Consider the following 21246-nt stretch of genomic DNA (forward strand, 5'->3'; position numbering starts at 1 on the left):
TATAAGAACAGTCATATAAATAATTACCAGCATCACCATTATTATTACAGGTTTGTTTGTGTTTTTTTTTTCTTTTTTCCATTTTACAGATAAGGAAACAAGGACTAAGAGAACACCTAGAGATTCCAGTGAGCTCTCTGGTCTGAGGGTAGAGAGATTGGAGTAGAAAAATAAAATTTAAATTCAATAAAATAAATGAATCTTGCTCATTATGACAAAATACTTATGGAAATACCCTGCTGGGTAAAGAGGAGGGTAAAACAACATTAAGCAACAATATAATGCTTTAACCAACCCAAAGAGAAGAGCAATGGAATTATCCCTTTCCCTGCCTTTCAACTTCACCAATGTGACAACATTGATCATTGCTGATCATAGACGCCATCTAGATCTAAGATCTATCTAAGCTGTACCATGCTGGATCAGTACGTCCAAGCAGACCCATCTGTGTTTCTCAACCAGTATTAACCCATCAACCTTTTCTTAGCAAAGTTTCTCCATACAGTGCAATAAATAAAATTTGATTGCTTTGTATTAAAAATTTCCAGTTTTGACTTTAGATTTATCACCTTGATTGAAGTTGATTGGAGTAAAACTCTTTAGGTTTTCCTTTGTAATTTATTTAGTAACTTCCACCATAAATGGATATCATTTCATATACTATTCTAATAAATTGATAGTGTCATTAACCCATCTGTTAGAAAAACACTGATCATCCTCCCCTCTTTGTTTTTTCTTTACCTTTTTTACCAAAACCTTAAAGTTTTCCTCCAAGTGCTTTCTACTTCATATGGTAGTTTAAACTAAATTGAGTGAGGTTTGACTCAGATTGCTGCCAAATGCATTTTAGTGCTTTCTTACTATCCTTCCTTTCTCTCTCTATTATGGAATTATAGCAGAGAGGTCAAAAGACTAGCTTACCAAAAGTCTCTGCTAAAAAATGAGTTTCTTGGGCCTCTCTGGTGGCACAAAGGGTTAAGACACAACCTATGAAGATATCTGCAGCAACTGCAGCACCAGTTCGATCCCTGGTCAGGGAGAAACCCACATGGCACAGCAGACGTCTCCTGACTCCCCCGCTGCATCCCTCAGCAGTGCACTTCTGCCTGTTCTGTTCCCCACTCTATTTCTGGTAAATCCTCTCACCACTCCCCACCTCTGGCCTGAACCCCAGTTCTTGTATGCATAAATAAATCTTTAAAAAAATGAGTTTCTTTCTTTTTTAGTCCCTTATGTAAAATAATTAATGCTGCCAGAAATTACATCCCAGCACTTAACTATTACAGTGGTGTGTTCTGGTGTGGTGTGGTGTGCCGTGTGTGTGTGTATTGTAAAATCTGTAAGAGCTAATTTTCTTGGATAATAAGTAATCTTCAAGTTGTTAAAAGTCATCTAATTTTTATGCATTATTTACTCTGATATCCCAGTTTCGAAATTACACTTTCACAGAGTTAAAATGCTTGCTATAGTCCACAGCATGGATATTAGTTACTTTTCTCAACATTCATAAAAAAGGTTCAAAACATTAACCCTAATATATGTGCAATTTTGTCTTTAATGATTTTTCATTATAGTTTTGGGAAATTCTACCCTATATCAATGGTGAAGTGATGGGCATCACAGAAGAAAGGATAAATTAGCAGTTTTTAAAATGTGACTACACATCGACATTCATGTTAGCAATACATGAAAGTGACATTATTAAAATATGTTGATTTGTGAATATTTTGACATTTTACCACTAAATTGTCAAAACAGTATCATGAGCACATTCAGCTCCACATTTTCAGAAGTACTAACTGACAGCTATTAAATGCTTTTCTTAGTGCCAGACAGCAAATCAATGTTATGATCAATATCACAATCCACAAGCTCTGAATCAGCTACAAAATAAGTGGGCCTTTTCCAAATATTATTATTTACACAAAGGTAGTCATTGAGGTCATTAGTAAGATTATTTGCAGTCTTCAGTACTATAAATTATTTTAAAATCGGATTTTGTTTTCCCTAAATGTGATCCTCAGCAATTTTATTTCTGGTCTCCTGAGTTCAGATGTTGCACTTATATTACTAAGGTGTTAGGAGGATTATGTGACCCTGAGAATAAGGCTTTAGCGAATGAGCAAAACAAAATTCCTGGCACAGAGCTAGTGCCCAGTTAATGGTAACTGCATTTGAATAAATTAATCTGAATGATGCCACCAAATTTGTTTTTCATTCACTCTATTTCACATGCTGGTTAAAAAACAACTGATTATCATCTTTAATTATACAAATATTGGTCTTAAAAGACTTTATTATATATGTCTGAAATAATCTGAATTAATAATTAGAAAGGAGCACAATGAGAAAAGAGCTTATGTAAATCTGTGTCATAGTTATTTGTTTTATTAAAAAGAGCGATAACTATTTCTTTATAAAGGTAATATGAAATACAAAAATGCTGGCAGTTCTTGAAACTAAGAGAGTCCTGGTTCTTCCATATTTATTTATTTATTTATTTAAAAAATTTATTTACTTATGCATGCAGGAACTGGGGTACAGGACAAATGTATGGGTGTGTGAGAGGATTCCCCAGAGACACAGTGGGGAACAGAACAGGTGGATTGACTGAAATACACTGATGAGGGGAGCAGCAGGTGAGAAAGGAGAGGTCTGCTGTGCCATGTGGGTCAGCTCCCTGGCTGGGGACAGAACTCATGCTCAGTGACAGAGGATAGATTCATAGTGCTGAGACTTAACCCCTTGTACCACCAGGGAGACCCTAGTTCCTCCAGATTTAGAATTGTGAATTCTAAGGAGAAATGGTAGATGCAGGACACATTCTCCTCTCCAGGATTAATCTGTCTAGTCTCCCATTTGTGTTAAAAAGGGTCTCTAGAGTGAGCTCGGAGAAATAAGATCAAGTTCAGCAAAGGCCCCCTACACAATAGGAATACAACTGAAGGATTAGCAAGTATTACATCGAAGTTGATTGTGAATAGACAGAAACATTTCAGGAACTGATTGACTCCAAATTCTTTTTTTTTAAATATTTTATATAATTCTTACATCATTTTTTCATTTTTGCACAATGTATGCATTTTCATTTTGGTTATATTCCCCATACAATTGCACCCCCATCCCCCCTTATTTTGACCCTAGTCCTTCCTCTCCCAGCCCCTCCCCCCAACCCCCGTAGTTGCTTGTTTAATTTTTTTTTTAAAGATAGTGAGAATGTTTATTTTTTATTTATTTATTTTTTAAATATTTATTTATTTATTTATACAAGCACTGGGTACAGTCAGAAGCACAGGAGGGTGAGAGAATTCACCAGAGCCAGAGCAGGTTGCAGAACAGGCAGAAGGACCAAAGCACACTGCTGAGGGGAGCGGCGGGCACGGCAGGAGAGGTCTGTGCGCCATGTGGGACCCTCGCCGGCGACCAGGAATGGAACCGGCGCTGCAGAGGCTGCAGGCAGCTTCGCAGCCCAGCGCTCAACCGCTGCGCCACCAGGGGAGGCCCTATAGTTGCTTCTTGATTTTGATTTTTACTTTGTATTAATTAATCTTTTTCCTGGTCCCCTATTTAGGTTTTCTAAATTCCTGCTATGAGTAAGGCCAAATTCTTGGGCTACTTAACCAACAATAACTGGTTAATGCATGTGTCATTCTTCATTAGAAAATCTCTACTTCCTTACTTGTGAAATTTCTTGATACTCACTTACGTTTAATAAAAACTTGTTTTCTTTTCACATATAGTTGACAACTCAAACTCAAATTCCAAAGTTTGTTAAATGTGAGGCAAACCTTTGTTTTTCTTAATCACTTGAGATAATACTTCAGGATATCAGTGATATTCTGTATTAGAGCTAAGGAGAGGTCACATAAACATACACCTCTGAGACAGCACATTCCAAAACTTTACTTTGACTAAAATTTTAATAGTATTTCTCAGTACATATCTGTAAGTACCAATGTATTAATAATGTCACATAAAAATATAGAATAGAAATGATTCAAGCATGATCAAAACAATAAGCATTTTTAAATGTACATTTCCTTTGTAATAATTATTGAAAGATATTTAACAATATTCATCACTGATTATTAGTTTGGGAATTCATCTTCTGGGTATTTATGTCAAGGAAATATTTACAGTTTTATGGTAGGATTGAACTTTAAGGATGTTCATCGCAATCTTCATTATAATTGAAAAATTAGGAATAGAGTATTTATCCAAAGGTTTTTGCTTAAATTGTGATGTAACACAAGGCAATATACCAAATTTTTTAGTAGAAATATTTATATGAATGAGATTATTTTGTGACATATTGACAGATGAAAGTAGAATTACAAAACTTGGTATATATTTGATTTAATTGTATTTTAGAGACAACATATTCATTCTATTCCACTGAGAGTAATAGAAATAATTTAACCATGATTATTCATGGAATGATATTTAGGAAATAACATACATATTGCTTGCTTATCTACATTTTCAAATTTATCAAATTTATGTTTGTAATAAACATTTTAAAATATATACATATGTTATGATTTTAAGAGGTCCAAAACATTATCTTTTTTTCTTCATTCTTTCCTTGACCAAAGTAAGAAAAAAAAATCTCAATTCTTTGCCTTACATAATATATTGAGACAAATTAAACTGTCAACAAATATCAAAAGGGAAACAAATCTTTTTGATAAGTTCTAGTGTAATGTCACTTTGGGATGTTTGACATTTTGATATGATCATTGATAATTATTGTGAAAAGCTCAGTAAGTTTGTAAACCAGGTGCAAATAATGTGGCATAAAATGTTCATTATGTAAATTAGATGGTTTAAATCTTCACATGTAGCTAATGTGTTTATGCTGAAGTTGAAGGCATTTATTTTCTTCCCGTCTAGCAGAACTCATTGCATATCATTCTAATTGTCTACATGTTGAGAAAACTATTTATATTGCAACACAAACAAACTCAACAAAGTAACACTAAATAAGATGTGATCCTGATAACCAAGTAGGATGGCAGAATAATAGGACTTAAATATAAAGAGACTTACACTTAATTGTAGAATAGGATAGAAAATTTATAATCTAAAACCTCTTGCTTTCATTTAATTAATGAGGAAATGATAACTTAAAACAATTTAATTTCTCATTTGAAGCTTTATAATTAATGGAAAACTATAGTGTAACTAGTAAGATGATAAATTTTGGTAAATCACTCTCTTTGATGAAAATTTGCTTTTAGACACCACATCTTTTGATGTCATCTTTTTTTTTTTATTTTTTATTTTTTTTTTTTAAAAGAGGCACTAGACTTGGGACATTTTATTTATTTATTTATTTATTTGTTTATACATGCACTGGGTACAGTCAGAAGCGCGGGAGGGTGAGAGAATTCACCAGAGCCAGAGCAGGGAGCAGAGCAGGCAGAAGGACTGAAGTACACTGCTGAGGGGAGCAGCGGGCGGCAGGAGAGGTCTGCGCGCCATGCAGGACCCTCCTCAGGTGGCCGGGGAGCAGCCGGGGATCGAACCGGCGCCGCAGAGTCTGCGGGCAGCTTCGCAACCCAGCGCTCAACCGCTGCGTCACTGGGGAGGCCCCTTGATGTCATCTTGGTGTATAAAGTGGTATAGTAAACACGACTGCTGGTACAATGGATAAGGTCCACATACATATATTGTGTCTTCTGAATACACCAGGGCACTTGTAGAAATTTAACCTGCTCCTATTTCTAGGATGATTATCAGTGAGGGAGAATAGGTTTCTTTTGGCTTTTGTGAGTTGATAATATATTGGCACTGTAGTTGGAGTCCATATTCCAAGCCATCTATGATCACAAATTATTCTCCCAAAGATTCCTTTCTGCTATGTCATCCTCCCACCATAAGCATGTTGGACCCTTTTATGGAATGGACTGGCCTTGAAGAACTAAAGGTGATAAGAACAGAACAGGATAACTCAAATACATATATCATAGCTCAAATATATATCACAACAGTGAGTTATCAGTATCATCTATCTTGTATGATGAAATAACCTTTATTTGTTGGTTCTCCCTACTGAAAAGATTGGCACTCATTTATTTAGATGTACCCCAAAAACCTGTTCTGAGTTATGATTCTGTGGACAATACTCTTCATAGAGGCTACATAATTGTGAAACTTATTTGGTTCCTGATGTTATGTTTCAGGAAATCTAGCCAAAGTTTTTTTTCTGGCACAGTTCTCAAATTTGCTCCATTTATGTTTTCTAGGCACAAACTTCTCCCCTCTCCCTAATGGTGCCCATTATGAGAATGACAATGTTTCAGAGGTAACAATAAAAATTATGAATGAGGATCTTTCTAAAAGGATCATAAGAATGTGTGGCCTCCCTGGTGACACAAGGGGTTAAGACGCAGCACTCTGAAGGTATCCACAGCCACAGTAACACGAGTTCCATACCCTGCCAGGGATGTGACCCACATCCTGTTTTGCCGAGAAGACCTCTCCTGTCTTGCCCGCTGCTCCCCTTAGCAGTGCATTTCAGCAGATCTGCCTGTTCTGCTCCCCACTCCGTCTCTGGTGAATCCTCTCACTCCCCACACCTCTGGCCTGTATCCCAGTTCTTGTAAGCATAAATAAATAAATCTTAAAAAAATAAATAAAAACAAAAGCATCATGAGAACAATGTGGCTGTGAATAAGGGAGTTACTCCAAGAGAGCAGAATTAAGATTTAATCATATCTCTGCCACCACAGCATCTGTTTAGAAAACTTTCAGAATTGCTATTAAGTAGTGACTGCTATGAATTCTCCATTTTTCTCTCTTATGAATGGTACAATTTATTGGAGTTATCCTGTGCCTTTTATATCTTTTTATGATGGGAGTATAAAAAAATAGACTACAGGTAACTTACATTTTTAGTTTATTGGTTGCTAGAGAGAAATCATGTGGGCATGGTGTGGTATTATTGAGTATTATCCAAAAATCCTTACATTTAGTCTGAATGCAGAGACTGGGTGAGAATTTGGGAGTATCTTTTGGGGAGATAGTAAGTTTGTTCCACATGTGAGAAGAAATAATAAAAAGATTGTTTGATTATCAGGATACAAGATGTCACCAAGATGTTCACCAATATCAACTACTTGTTCTGGGTATGTATTAAAACTATCTCTTAAGTTCACATATCATTAGAACAGGATGTACACAGAGCGATATATCCCATTTCAGGTTTTGCCATAAGGGGTGAGTATTATTATCTATAATGTTTTCTGTGGTGACATCAGAAAAACACATTTTTAATAACATAAATCTGCATCATTTATACCAAAGCAAGAACGTAAGTTGGACTATAGTTATAGAAATCAATTTTTATTTATAAGTTGTGGGAAGTACTGTAGTTCTTTAGAGGACCCCAAGAGATGCTGCTGGGGGCCTTGCTGCCCCAGCCAGGTAAGTCACTGGCAAGCAGCTAAGAAAAAGGTCCTCACACCATGGGGCTGAAGTTTCCTTGTGCCTCATACTGTAGGGTTGAAAATTAATCTATAACCTATAAGCATCCCTTTGTTTTTTGTTCTTGGTCATAAAAAGAGAAAAACCTCTCAGAAAATACATTGGGCAATAAAGTATGTGTATAAGAATATTATAAGCACATGGCACAGAGAAATACCTGCTCAAAAGTTAAACACTGCAAATTTGGCCTGCATGACAATGGGAAAGAGTTTGTTATACATGAACATGCCTGACAAGCAATCCAGGACAACAATTATAGTAAGTCCTTCTTTTTTGCTTTTTTAGATGTTTCTTAGGAAAGTTTTAAATGAAGTTAATTGTGTTAAGGAGTTCCTAGGCAGAAAAAATTCTGATAGCTGATAAGCAGCTGGTCTCCGGCTGAAGGCCATATGAATTGAAGAGTCTTTGGATGCTTAGGCTTTAGCTGATAGGGGTGTACTGGCAGCTATCAACTGACTTAAGTAATTGTCTACCTGAAATAATGAGTTTTAGTGTAAGGCTTAGTTTTTTATCTATTAACCTTGAAGGTTGCCTTCTTGCTGAGAGCATGTAGTAGCCAAAAGTCTATGGGAAAAGAATGCACTGATTGTTTCTGCTTTGCTTCTATGCATATGATGATGTCATCTCACTTCTTGCAAAAAATGAATAAATAAAGACCTGCTGAGTCCCTCAGTAGAAGATACTTGCACCCCATCCAGTGTCAGTGTCTACTCGCTACCTCATCCCCCTCCCTTCAGCCCTTAAGATTTCGCCTAGGGCCTCCCCGGTGGCACAGTGGTTGAGCGCTGGGTTGCGAAGCTGCCCGCAGCCTCTGCAACGCCGGTTCGTTCCCGGCTGCTCCCCGGCCACCGGAGGAGGGTCCCGCATGGCGCGCAGACCTCTCCTGCCGCCCGCTGCTCCCCTCAGCAGTGTACTTCGGTCCTTCTGCCTGCTCTGCTCCCCGCTCTGGCCCTGGTGAATTCTCTCACCTCCCGCGCTTCTGACTGTACCCAGTGCTTGCATAAATAAATAAATAAATAAATCTTAAAAAAAAAAAAAAAAAAAAAAAAAAGATTTCGCCTAGGCCGTCTTATCCTTTCAGGGACTCCTAACAGGACAAGTTGTGGGAAGTACTGCAGTTCTTTAGAGGTACCCAAGAGAGAATTCATTCCCTTGTCTTTTCCACCTTTTAAGGTGACTTTACTCTGACTTATGAGCCCTTCCTCCAACTTTAAAGCCTGTAGCATAGCAACTTCCAAAATTTCTCATATATTTATGTTTCTAACACAGGAGCACCTAACTATATACAGGCCTAAAACAACACACTGACAAAACCACATTAATAGTGGGGAACCTAGCATACCACTTACACAAGGGATAGATCATTCAGACAGAAAGTGAACAAGGAAATAAAGATAATAAATGAAGTATTGAACCAGATGGCCTTAATAGACAATTACAGAGCCTTCCATCCATAAAGAACTAAATATATATTCTCCTCAAGTATATATGGAACATTCTCAAGGATAAATCATAGGCAGAGACACAAAGCCTATCTCTAAAATTATATGAAAATAGAAATTATATCAAGTATCTTCTCTGATCACAATGGAATAAAGCTACAAATTAAGCACAATAAGAACCCTGGGATAAACTAAAACATGTGGAGACTAAACAAAATGTTTTTGAACAAATCCTGGCTCAATGAAGAAATCAAAAACAAATTAAGGAGTATCCAGAGACTAAGGAAAACAGAGACAACCAAACAGATGCTATGAATGCTCTAAAAGTGGTATTATGAGAAAAGCACATAACAGTGCAGGCCCATGTCAATAAAAAAGAGAAAGCTCTACTTTACAACCTAAGGAACTAGAAAATGGACAAATGAAACCAACAATCAGTAGAAGGAAAGAATACAAAAATTCAAGTGGAAATAAATAAATGAGAAACGAATTTTTCAAAAGATCAGTGAAACTGGGCTTCCCCTGGTGGCGCAGTGGTTGAGTCCTGGGCTGCGAAGCTGCCCGCAGCCTCTGCAGCGCTGGTTGGATCTCTGGCTGACTGGCGAGGGTCCCACATGGCGTACAAACCTCTCCTGCCGCTCGCTGCTCCCCTCAGCAGTGTATTTCATCAGTCTGCCTGCTCTGTTCCCCATTCTGGCAAATTCTCTCACCCTCCCGAGCTTCTGACTGTACAAATCGCTTGTATAAATAAATAAATAAATCTTAAAAAAAAAAAAAGGATCAGTGAAACCAAGATTTGGTTCTTCTAAAGAAAATAAACAAAATTAGCAAACCCTTATCTAGGCTTATTAAGAGAAAAAAAAAACAAAAATCAGAAATGAAAAAGTAAAATACAGTCAATGCTGCAGAAATACAAAGGATCATAAGAACCTACTACAAATATCTCTATGCAAACAGATTGATAAACTGGGAGAAATGGACAGATTTTCAGAATCATACACCCTTCCAAGACTGAACCAGGAAGAAATAACAGCTTACACAGATCAATCATAAGCACAGAAATTGTAAAAGTAAGCAAAATTCTCCAAAAGAAAAATACCTACAACCAGACGGTTTCTCTAGTGAATACTACTAAGACTTCAAAGTTGACACTGTCTATCCTACTCAAACTCTTCAAAAAAAAAAAAAAAAAGTGAAGAGAGTAGAAAGCTCCCTAATGCATTTTATGAGGCCAACATTACGCTAATCTGGAAACCAGTCAAGGCTAGGTGAAAAAAGAAAATAACTGGTATCTTTAATGAACATATGTGCAAAAAATCCTCAAGAAAATCTTAGTAAATCTAATCCAGCATTTATTAGGAGAATCAACAACCAATATCATGGCAAATGACCTAACAAGATAAAAATTTCTATTAAAAATCCAACATATTCTCCAGGCTTGCATGGATTATTATAGTGACACTTTTGGATCACATGAAACTAAAGTAACTTTCCTTCAGAGTTTGTTTATATAACACAGTCAATTGACAAGTAAGCTTTGAAAAATAACACCTAAGAACGTAATTTATTATTTGTAGAAATGACCATCTCAAACACTTTTGCTTCAAATAGATGCCTGATAATATGTCTGTCTAATCAAGACAAATACTACGTAACCATAAATCTGGCAAAAATTAAAGGAAATTTAATTTAGATGACATTTTGAACAATAAAATCAGTTAGATGAAGGGTAATTTTCTCACAGTAAGTATTTACAATGTGTTTTTAAGTCTCTCCAGAGGATCCTGTGCTCAGACAAGCGAAAGTGAGTGTTTTGAACTAGACAGCAAATACATCTTTATAGCAGTGATGGGTATTCACGGCCCCGCAGCTTGTTCCCATCAAGATCTTCCAGGTAACTCTCTTTGCTCTGATTCTATATAGGAAAGAAGAAATTCTGGTTTATGCATTAGTTTTTTGGAAAGCTTTAGAAAGTAAGTATGGGAAAAAGTTATATATATAAAACTAAAAGTCAGATTCTAGCCTTTAGGTTTCCATTTCCTTGTGAAATCCTACTTTAGCAATCATCCTCATTATAATCTATACTGACAACTTCCACATTTATGTAAAAATAAGTTTAAAAGTATAATGTACAAAATATCATATACATATATGAAGATGCTATGTTAACTATCCCTATAATATTTGTAGGCATGGGTAAGCTCAGATACTTAAGTTGTTCAGAACACTTCACTTATATTAATGTTAAGCTGAGTGATAGATTGAAGGTTGGTGATTTGATTTCCCTGTTGCCAGGATCAAAGTGTGTTGAATATGATGTGCCTAGAAGAGACTCTTTCCCTTTACTATCTATTTCACTCTTGTTTCAAAAGAGGACATGTCAGATATCTTCCACATGTTGAAAATATCTAGATATTTGAAATAGAGGGAGCAAATTTAACTCAATTCTCAACTTCCTATATTTTAGTAAGCCCATCAACAAAATATACTATAATACATTAACTTCAGAATATACAGCTATAATACCATACAGAGGCCACCAGAACACTTGCACTTCCCCTCTCTCTCTCTCTCTCTCTCTCTCTCTCTCTCTTCTCTCTCTCTCTCTCTCTCACACACACACACACACACACACTACAAGATCATGAGGATCTTTCTATCAGAGTCTAGTTTAATCTGAAATCCTGAAACATAGACAAATCCCTCTATTAGCAATTCTAACTAAATTGAATGAGATCAATTAAATAATTGTTTCTGTCTACTCTGTTTTCTGTCTGGAGAATTCTAATATTAAGGAATTAAAACATGAAGGATGAGAAAGAAAAGCTCTCTAAAGGTGGCATTAATATTTACTACCCAATACCTTTGAGGTCCTTAGATTTGTGATTTTGATTATTTCCTGTTTGTTTAAATTCCTTATAAATACACGTTCGCTTGTGATCCACATAATCAGTCAAACTGCCTCATGTTTCCTTTACGCAGACCTGCTTCCACAGTGGATACACTTCCTTCTGCACCATGGAGAATTGAAAATGAAAGGGCAGGCTAGTTCCCACTGGTATTTCATTGGAATATTAAATGAATCTGCCTCTGAAATTCTAAATTTTAGTAGCCCTTCCAGATGAAGTATTGGATGTCAAACTCTTATATTTTAGTTTTACATATTCCTGATGTAATTCTGAACAACAAAGGAATGTAATGAACTTCCTCCTAACAGTGACTGGAGTAGGGAAATAAGTCTAAATTTTGTCTGGCATTGGTAAGGCATTCAGAATGCCTTAATGTTGGCTTGCGAGGATATTCATGACGGCAACTAGTCCCAGACTTTCCAAGTACCCTGCTCTGTTGTTCCTGAAGTTCAAATAGGCCCAAACATTATTATTCCTATTTATCTTACTTTTTTAAATAAAAGTTCAAGACCATGTCCAGCTTTTTATTTTACTGGATGGCTATTTGGGATAAGAATGGAGCAATGATGATAGTGCTGGAATGATGAATTAAGATATTTTAGGTGTGGTGGCGCAGCAGTTGAGTGCTGGGCTGCAAAGCTGCCTGCAGCCTTTGCAGCGCCTGTTCGATCCCAGGCCACCGGCGAGGGTCCCACATGGTGCGACAGACCTCTCCTGCCACTCCTGCTGCTCCCCTTAACAGTGTATTTCATCAGTCTGCCTCTTCTGTTCCCTGCTCTGGCTCTGTTGAATTTTTTCACCCTCCTGTGCTTCTGACTGTACCCAGTACTTATGTAAATAAAAATAAATAAATAAATAAATATTTATTTTTTTTTTTTAAAGATATGTTAGGTGTTCTGGATTATTTAACTTTCTTATATATGAGGCTAGTGACATTATTATGAAATTGGCACATCTATTTTATCAAGGAATATTTAATGAACTAGTATATGCTCTATAGAGCTAAGCTAAGTTCTTATATTGAGTTTTTACTCATGATCTCTAATTCAGTGGTTCCCAATTTTGTTCTCAACCACATGATTAGTTACTCCAGTCATGTCATCTTGATTGGAGATCATCCAAAATTAGGAAGCAAAATTATACTTTCTTGTGGCTGCATCTACCTTTAGAATATAAATTTTCTTTTTTTTCTTTTCACTCCAATATTCATCATTTATGTCTAAGATGTCACTGTTTTAAAATCCTACTCCCAATATTTTAGTATTCCAAATTCCAATTAACTTTACCTTGGTTTTTACCTAGCTCTTACTACTGCCAGGGCTCAGGAAAGACTCTCTTGCTCTACCTGCTTTCCTCTGAGACTGTCTGGAAGAACACAACAGCATCAGGAAGATAATTAGATCAAAAGGCCAAAGTTTAATGGCATTCATTTAGAGAATTTACATGGCTGGAAATTCTAAAGAAAAATTGGGTGGGCCAGGGATATTTATCTGGGGCATCAAGGAAAGAAAATGGAGGAGACTTCACATGCTAGATGAGACATGGAAGACCTCATCTTTACTCCAAGTAAATGTGAGGTTCTCAGGGCCTCCCTGGTGGCACAGGGGGTTAAGAAGCTATTGGCAGCAACTGCAGCATGAGTTCGATTTCTGGCCAGGAAGCTACCCATGTGGCTGCAGCAGACCTCACCTGCCTTGCCTGCTGCTCCCCTCAGCAGTGTATTTCAGTCAATCTGCCTGTTCTGTTCCCCACACTCTCTGGTGGATCCTCTCACCACACCGGCCCTGACTTCTGGCCTATAGCTCAGTTCTTGTATGCATAAATAAATAAATCTTTTTTAAAAAGTGAGGTTCTCATATATAAAGGACATCTCTGATAAACCTTTGTGACAAACCTATTCCACATACACACACTACATACATTTGTTCATAAAAGTGAAGCAGTTATTGCTTCTATTAGGAAAAATGACAAAAAGCTCCTAAGACATTCATGCTCCTAATTAGAAATAATCTGCATTCCCTAAGTAGTGGTAATACATTTCCTGATGCTCACAGGGTCTCCATTGACCTTTAGTTCACATCAAGGTGACGCTTACTGGAAGATGTCTAGTCTGGGAATACTGACAAAAGTCTATCAGACCTTTTTGTGGAGACCATACCACACACTTCACAACTTTTATCAGTAGTTTTTCAACTATTGTTTGCATATAATCTATGTTAAGCATGATGATACACAGGTATCTGGTCCAAGTTTCTATAAGGTGTGGAATGTGTTCCTGGAACCCACATAGTTATAAAGACAGCAAGCAATTCTGATTCAGTAGTTCTCTTGAACACATATTGGGAAAAACTGACCTGGATATTCTAATTCACAGGGGCTACTTCACCATATTAATACTTAAGACCACACTATAGCCTTTGGTCACAACCCCATAAGATTTTGCCTCCTTTTCTCACCTCATTCAAAAGTACTAGAGCTCAGAGAATTAGCTCCTCTGATCCCTCACTGTTTCTCAGAATATAGTTCAAGTTCCTCCTCACCCATCTATATCTATTTTACACTTACATGTTCTCTCACCAGACCCCTAATTATCTTTTATGTCTTTTTTTTTCAGCCATGAAAACCAAGTGAAATAAAATAAAAAATCTGGATAAATGTTACACTTATATATGCTTCACTAAGTGTGGTTGGAGGAAATCATTTAACTTGATGATCATCACTAGAAATCCTAGTTCCAACCTAGACTATGTCCTCAGAATTATTTATCAATCTTTTATTTTATTTTCACACCTCTGTTATACATTTCTCAAACACTATTCCAAAAGTGAATACCAATAATAGAAACCTCAAGTGACTTTAAAAAAAAAAAAAGGGACATGTGCTGTTTCCTTTACAGGATAACCAGTCATTTTGAATAATTTCCCACAAAGCCTTGCCCTTTTTACCAAGATAGAATTATCATAAAAAGTTGATTTTTTATCTAGTCTAAAAAGTTTTCTAGTCTAAAAAGTTAAAATAATTGATCTGTTTTCTTCTGCTTAAACCATCATTGAGCTGCTAGCCATATAGTTCAAGAATATATCTACTGCTTTTTGTATGATCCATATAATAGTGCATTTCGTGTACTAATGTGATATGTTAGCTAGTACCACATGTATAGTACATCGTCCTTAGTCAATAACACGCGTTTAATATCCCCATTTTATAAAAAAGATCTTGAGTCTTCAACAAAGACAAAGTAAATAACCCAGTAAAAAAATGGGCAGGAGAGCTAAAAAGAAACTCCTCCAAAGAGGAAATGCAAAGAATCAACAGGCATATGAAAAAATGTGCAACATCACTTGTAATCAAGGAAATGCAAATCAAAACTACAATGAGTAGTGCCATCAGTGAGAATGGCACATCATTGGCAAAAAAACTAGCAAAAACAAATGTTGGCGAGGATGTGGAGAAAAAGGAGCTCTCCTGCACTGCTGGTGGGAGTGCAAACTGGTCCAACCACAGTGGAGAGCTGTGTGGAGATTCCTCAGTCTGCTAAAGATGGAGCTTCCATATGATCCAGCAATTCCACTCCTAGGTATTTAACCAAAGGACACAGAAACATTAATTCAAAAGGGCAGCTGCACCCCTATGTTTATAGCAGCACTATTTGCAATAGTTAAGCTATGAAAACAACCCAAATGCCCCAAAATAAATGACTGAATCGAGAAGATGTGGTACCTATACATAATGGAATATTACTCAGTTGTAAAAAACGATAAACTCATACAATTTGCAGCAACATGGATAGAGCTGGGAGGGATCATGCTCAACGAAATAAGCCAGAAAGAAAAAGAAAAGTACCGATGGCCTCACTCATAGTGGGAATTTAGAAAACCTAAATAAGGGACCAGGAAAAAGACTAATTATAATAAAGTAAAAATCAAACTCAATAAGCGACTATAAACCAGAGACACACTACGGGCCAGGAGGAGGGAGTAGGATCAAAACAAGTGGGGTGGGAATTGTATGGGGAATATAACCAAGATGAAAATGCATACATTGTGCAAAAATGAAAAATGATGTAAAAAATATATAAAATAAAAATTAAAAAAATTAAAAAAAAAGATCTTGAGTCTTATTTACTTCGAATGCCTGCAATATTTTAAGAATTTTTAAAGTTGTGAAGAGAATTCTCTTTCTAATTTATGTTGATTATTGTCCAGATATTATCCAACTGTTATTATCCACTTCATAATGTTCTCTCTTTTCTTATCTTACATATAATTTTTGTTATAATTCTCTCTAACTGCTGAGTGTCTTCACCTTGGTCTTTCTATTAACATATTATCTTTCCTAGATTTTTCAACAATCTTGTCAAAAATCTAAACTACAAAATTGCATCTCTAACTTGCTGTACTCAACAAAATAATGTAATATATTTCTTGCAAAGATTTCTGTGATTTAGATTTTCTCCTTCAAAAGCTCATAACAGGCATCAATTGAATCTTTTGGGTCCAAAATTTCTTGGTTTTTCTCTCTTTCAATTTAATTTGTCCAGAGGTCACTTTAATATTTAAATTACAGGAAATCATTTTATTTTGTCTAAAAATATTTAAAATTAGCAATGATATCAATGAAATTTTCAAATAACTACTAAGATTTCTTTATGTTTAGTAAGTTTCACATCTTTTTATGTTTTCTGTATTAGCACTATATGTGCAGGAAATAATTTTATCTGTTTTTATCTGTTTACTGCTTATCTGTTTCTTTTCCAGTTGGATGATATTTTGGGACTATTTAGCAACCTTAAATAATTATAAATAAAAACTTATGCTATTCAAAGTTGAGAGCAGAAGTGGAAAATCACTTTCATTTCTTCTCAGTTAATAAACAATATTTTTCAGAATACTTTTAAGTGTAAAGAAAACTAGGTAGGAAGTATAGAATTCCTAAATACTTTCTCTTATTCTTGTTCACAGTTTCCTGTATTATTCATACTTGCATGTGTGTGGTATTTTTGTTACAATTGATAAGCCAATGTTGAAGCAATATTATTAACTAATGACCATAATTTACATTACGGCTCACTCTTTGTGTTGTATAGTTCTATGGGTTTTGATAAATACACAATTTTATATATCTACCTTTATCATATCAAACACAGAAGTTTCATATACTAAAAATTCCCAGTGTCTCACCTATTTATTCCTCTCCCAAACCATTAGTAATCCCTAAACATTTTTTTAAAGATTTATTTATTTATGCATACAAGAGCTGGGTACAGGCCAGAGGTGTGGGGAGTGAGAGGATTCCCCAGAGACAGAGCGGGGAACAGAACAGGCAGATTGACTGAAAAATACTGCTGAGGGGAGCAACGGGTGAGTCAGGAGAGGTCTGCTGTGCCTTGTGGGTAGCTCCCTGGCCGGCTGGGGATCGAACTCATGCTGCTCAGGCTGTGGATTGCTTCATAGTGCTGTGCTTAAACACTTGCGCCACCAGGGAGGATCCCCTAAACATTTTTTTTTTCTTTTATTGTGGTAGCATTGGTTTAAACACTGTATGTGGTTCAAAGGCATAGGTTCACACCTCTTGAGACGCATGTCACTGAGCCACATCCTAACCAAGGCACCCATGGCCCTCCCTCTTAGCCCACTGGGCTTTCTTTACACTTTGCTCTCCAAACTCCCTCACTACCTCCTGTAACCTTAGTTTTAAAGACATTTCTAGGCTTGGTTTTCAATGGTCCTATGTTTTCTTTTTATATTCCACATATAAATACCATTTTATATTTGTCTCTCCTGCCTTTTATTTTTTGTTCAGCATAATCTGCTTAGCATGATGCATCCATGTTGTTGGACTGCCTAAACTTTTTACTCTATCTATATATTTGATTTTTGAGAATGTCATATAATTGAAATCATATAATACATAAATTTTTCAGGCTGTCTTCCATTTAAGATTCTTTCACAATTCATTGTTTGATAACTCATTTCTTTTTAACAATGAGTAATATTCCGTTGTGGGGATGTACCACACTTTGTTAATCATTTATTGTTTCAATGACATCGCAATCACTTTCAGTTTTTGTCAATAATGGGTAAAGATGCAAATTAAAATGTTAGTTCTGTTAAAACTCATAAACTTAACTTAAATTGAAAATTCATAAACAGAAGGGATAATATAATTTACCTTTGCTATTTTAAAGGGAAATTTTAAATATAACACCGATTGTTCTATGGACTGAATTGTGTGCCTCTAAAATTCATGTGTTGAAACCCTAACCTGCAAAGTGACACCTTTTAGAAATGGGTCCATTGGGAGCTAACTAGATTTAGATAAGGTTTAAATCTAAGTGGGGCTTTCATTATAGGAGAAGCACCATCATAAGAGACACTGAAAAGCTTATTTCTGCACTGTCTCATATGCTTGCTCGCTCTTTTTCTCCCAACTATGAGAGGTTCTAACAAGAAGGCAGTCATCTCAAAGCAAGGAAGAAACTGAAAGCTGACTTTGCAATTCTAGCCTCCAGAGCGTGAGAAAATAACTTTGTTTCTTAGGTCACCCTGTCTGTATTCCACTATGGCAGCACTTGAGGTGCATTTCTCGTGTGTGTGTGTGTGTGTGTGTGTGTGCGCGCGCACGCGCGTGTGTGTGTTCACTCGCAAATATATACAGGGACAGCAAGCAGTAAGAGAGAAGGAAAAAAACACACAATTCACAAAAAATATGAGTGTTTTACTTTCTATAAAATAAAATATTATTTGATGTGTGTCTCTGTTTTAGAATAGAATAAAATTCACAACAACAAATCTACTATTCTTGCTTGCTCTGTGAACAAGGTAGGACCTGGACTAGTGAAATCACTGCTTCATATTAAGGAGGAAACATTAAACAAAAAATCCTTTCCCTGTATATAGAAAGAGTTCTACACTATACTATTTACAAAGTCGTACACCATGTATTGCCCTGTAATATTAGTAAAATGGAAGCAAATCATTTAGATTTATTTTTTCCTTACCACAGCATCCTAATCAAGCTCCTTCTTTGGTTTAGTTTGCTTGATATGAAGTCAATGAAAAGAAAAAAAAGGACTGTGCTTTTTAACAAAGCGTATTCCATTATGCTATATTGAGTTCACTTCAAATACCACTTTCCAAAATATAGTAGCTTTTAGAAGCCTGTGGAAGCAAAGAGAGCAATGTTGAACTATACCACCTACCTATTTTGGAACTCATCCATTTACTAATTTTAAACTCAGGTTAGATGATCACAAGATGCCAAAACCAAAATAAAACAAAACAAAATAAAAGATCTCATGATTAATTACCAACTAGATACCATAGTCCCAAATTTAGCCTGTGCAAACTTGACATTGCTACGATATAAGTTATATCTTTGGAGGAAAATATACCTAAATTTGAACCCAGTCACTGCCACCAATTATAAACGTGATCTCTCAAGGCAAAAAGAGAAAGTGCAGATAAGAGGCAATGGCTGGCAGTTAGTCATTGATCACTCAACCAATGTTAACTGACTCAGAATTCTTTTTGAATTAATGATTGAAAAGACATTTGTCATTTCTACATATCATATATACTTTCAATGTGTAAATGTGCGTCTACAATGCCCTGTTTATTCATTCAGCAAATATTCATTGTGAATCTACCATACTAGGTACTGTTAAAAGGCAGCATTACATTTACATACACACACAAATTAACTAATTCTAAAAATAATCCTGATACACCAATAGATTTCCTCCAACCAAATATGAGTGCTTTACTTTCTATATATTAAGTATATAATCAAACAAGCAATGTATGACAAATTTTAAGATTTCCCAGGACAGTTGCAATTTTGGATATCATGGTCAGGCAATGTTTTGTATATTACACTATTGGTTTAAATCTTATGGTTACTATTCTTGTAGAATTGGCACAAGGAAATTGAAAAAAAAATGTTTACTGGAAAAGACAAAAACAGAAAATCAAAATTTATTAAACTGATACAAGGCATGGTTGTGTGTGTCTGAATATAGCTATGTCTCTGTATACACTATATCAATAGACATTGGTGGCTTACAATTACAGAAGGGAGTGGAATTAGAAATAAAGTGGACAATATATAGAAAGGCAAAATGAGATTAGAGCTCTAGGTCAGATGGAGATAACATGTCCGGAAAGAATAATTCTTATAGTAACAGCAAGATAGGGGAGGAGGTGGATGGTGTTGAAAATAATTTTTAAAAAAGAAATAGAGATTAGCTGACATTGTCATTATATTATTCTTTTTGATGTTCCAAGTGTTATATTTTATTGATTTCCAACTTGTAATTCATCCTGTTATATCTCACTTAGTGGAAAGTATTTATTTAACATCTGGCCTTAAAGGATAGAGGCTGATTTAGAAATGTTTATCAGAATCATATGGTAGAGAAAAAAAATGAAATCCTCAAGTATATAAAAAGCATATAAAAGCCATGAAGAAAGAAAAAAATCCCAAGAAAAAACTAACCACATGAAAAAAGAAATAAATATTTTAGAGTAAAGAACACAACAATTTAAGCATGGATGGTTAGTAATATTTAGTAGAGCTGCTGGAAATGTCAGTATCCAGAACAAGTGACAATAACTATGCTGCAAGCAACTGATGGATGATAAATTGATTTCAAAGCTGCACAGAAAATTTCAGGATATATGTAAGTGACATAGCACAAATGTATGTGTATGTATTTATGTATGCATATGTATATATATTTATATACATGTATAATGTATATGCTTATATTCCTTCTGATACAGCAATTTTACTTTCAGGAATTCATTTTATAAGAACAATAAAAGGTGTATTCATGATTTCCTTGTAAGAACTTGGATTCACGTGCACATTTTAATTAGTGATACAACCATAAACTGAGTTCAACAATAAAAATATAGTCATTAGTGCATCAGTATAGGTAAATATGTAAATAACATCTTTCAGAATATAGTTATTTGGGAAAATCTTCTAAAAATATCTGCAATATGAATTCATTTGTCTAAATGTAAATATAGAAAAATATTAGTATCTTAAGGTTAAATGTTTTTATTTGTCATCTCTTGATAGGATTACATGTTAGTTTTAGTTAGTTTCTTTTTCCCTCATAAGGATTATCTAAATTTTCCATAAAAAATGCATTACTTTCATAATAAGAAAAATAATTTGTATTTATAATAGAATATAGTTTGGTTCTACTTGTGTTTTAGTTGCTATTTCATGTTGTACCTATCAAACAAAATCCTTTGAGACTCCAGTGTGATATACTAGAACAATTTTGCAACTGATCTTCACAGTGTTAGTCTCTCTGGAATTTCTGTTTCTTATTGCTTTAATAGTTTAATGTCAACTATTTTTCATATCAAAAGTCTATCTTGGGTATTTCAATC

This window comes from Talpa occidentalis, unplaced genomic scaffold (assembly GCF_014898055.3).
Source record: "Talpa occidentalis isolate TD23 unplaced genomic scaffold, MPIMG_talOcc4v2.1 talOcc4.5, whole genome shotgun sequence".
NCBI lineage: Eukaryota > Metazoa > Chordata > Mammalia > Eulipotyphla > Talpidae > Talpa > Talpa occidentalis.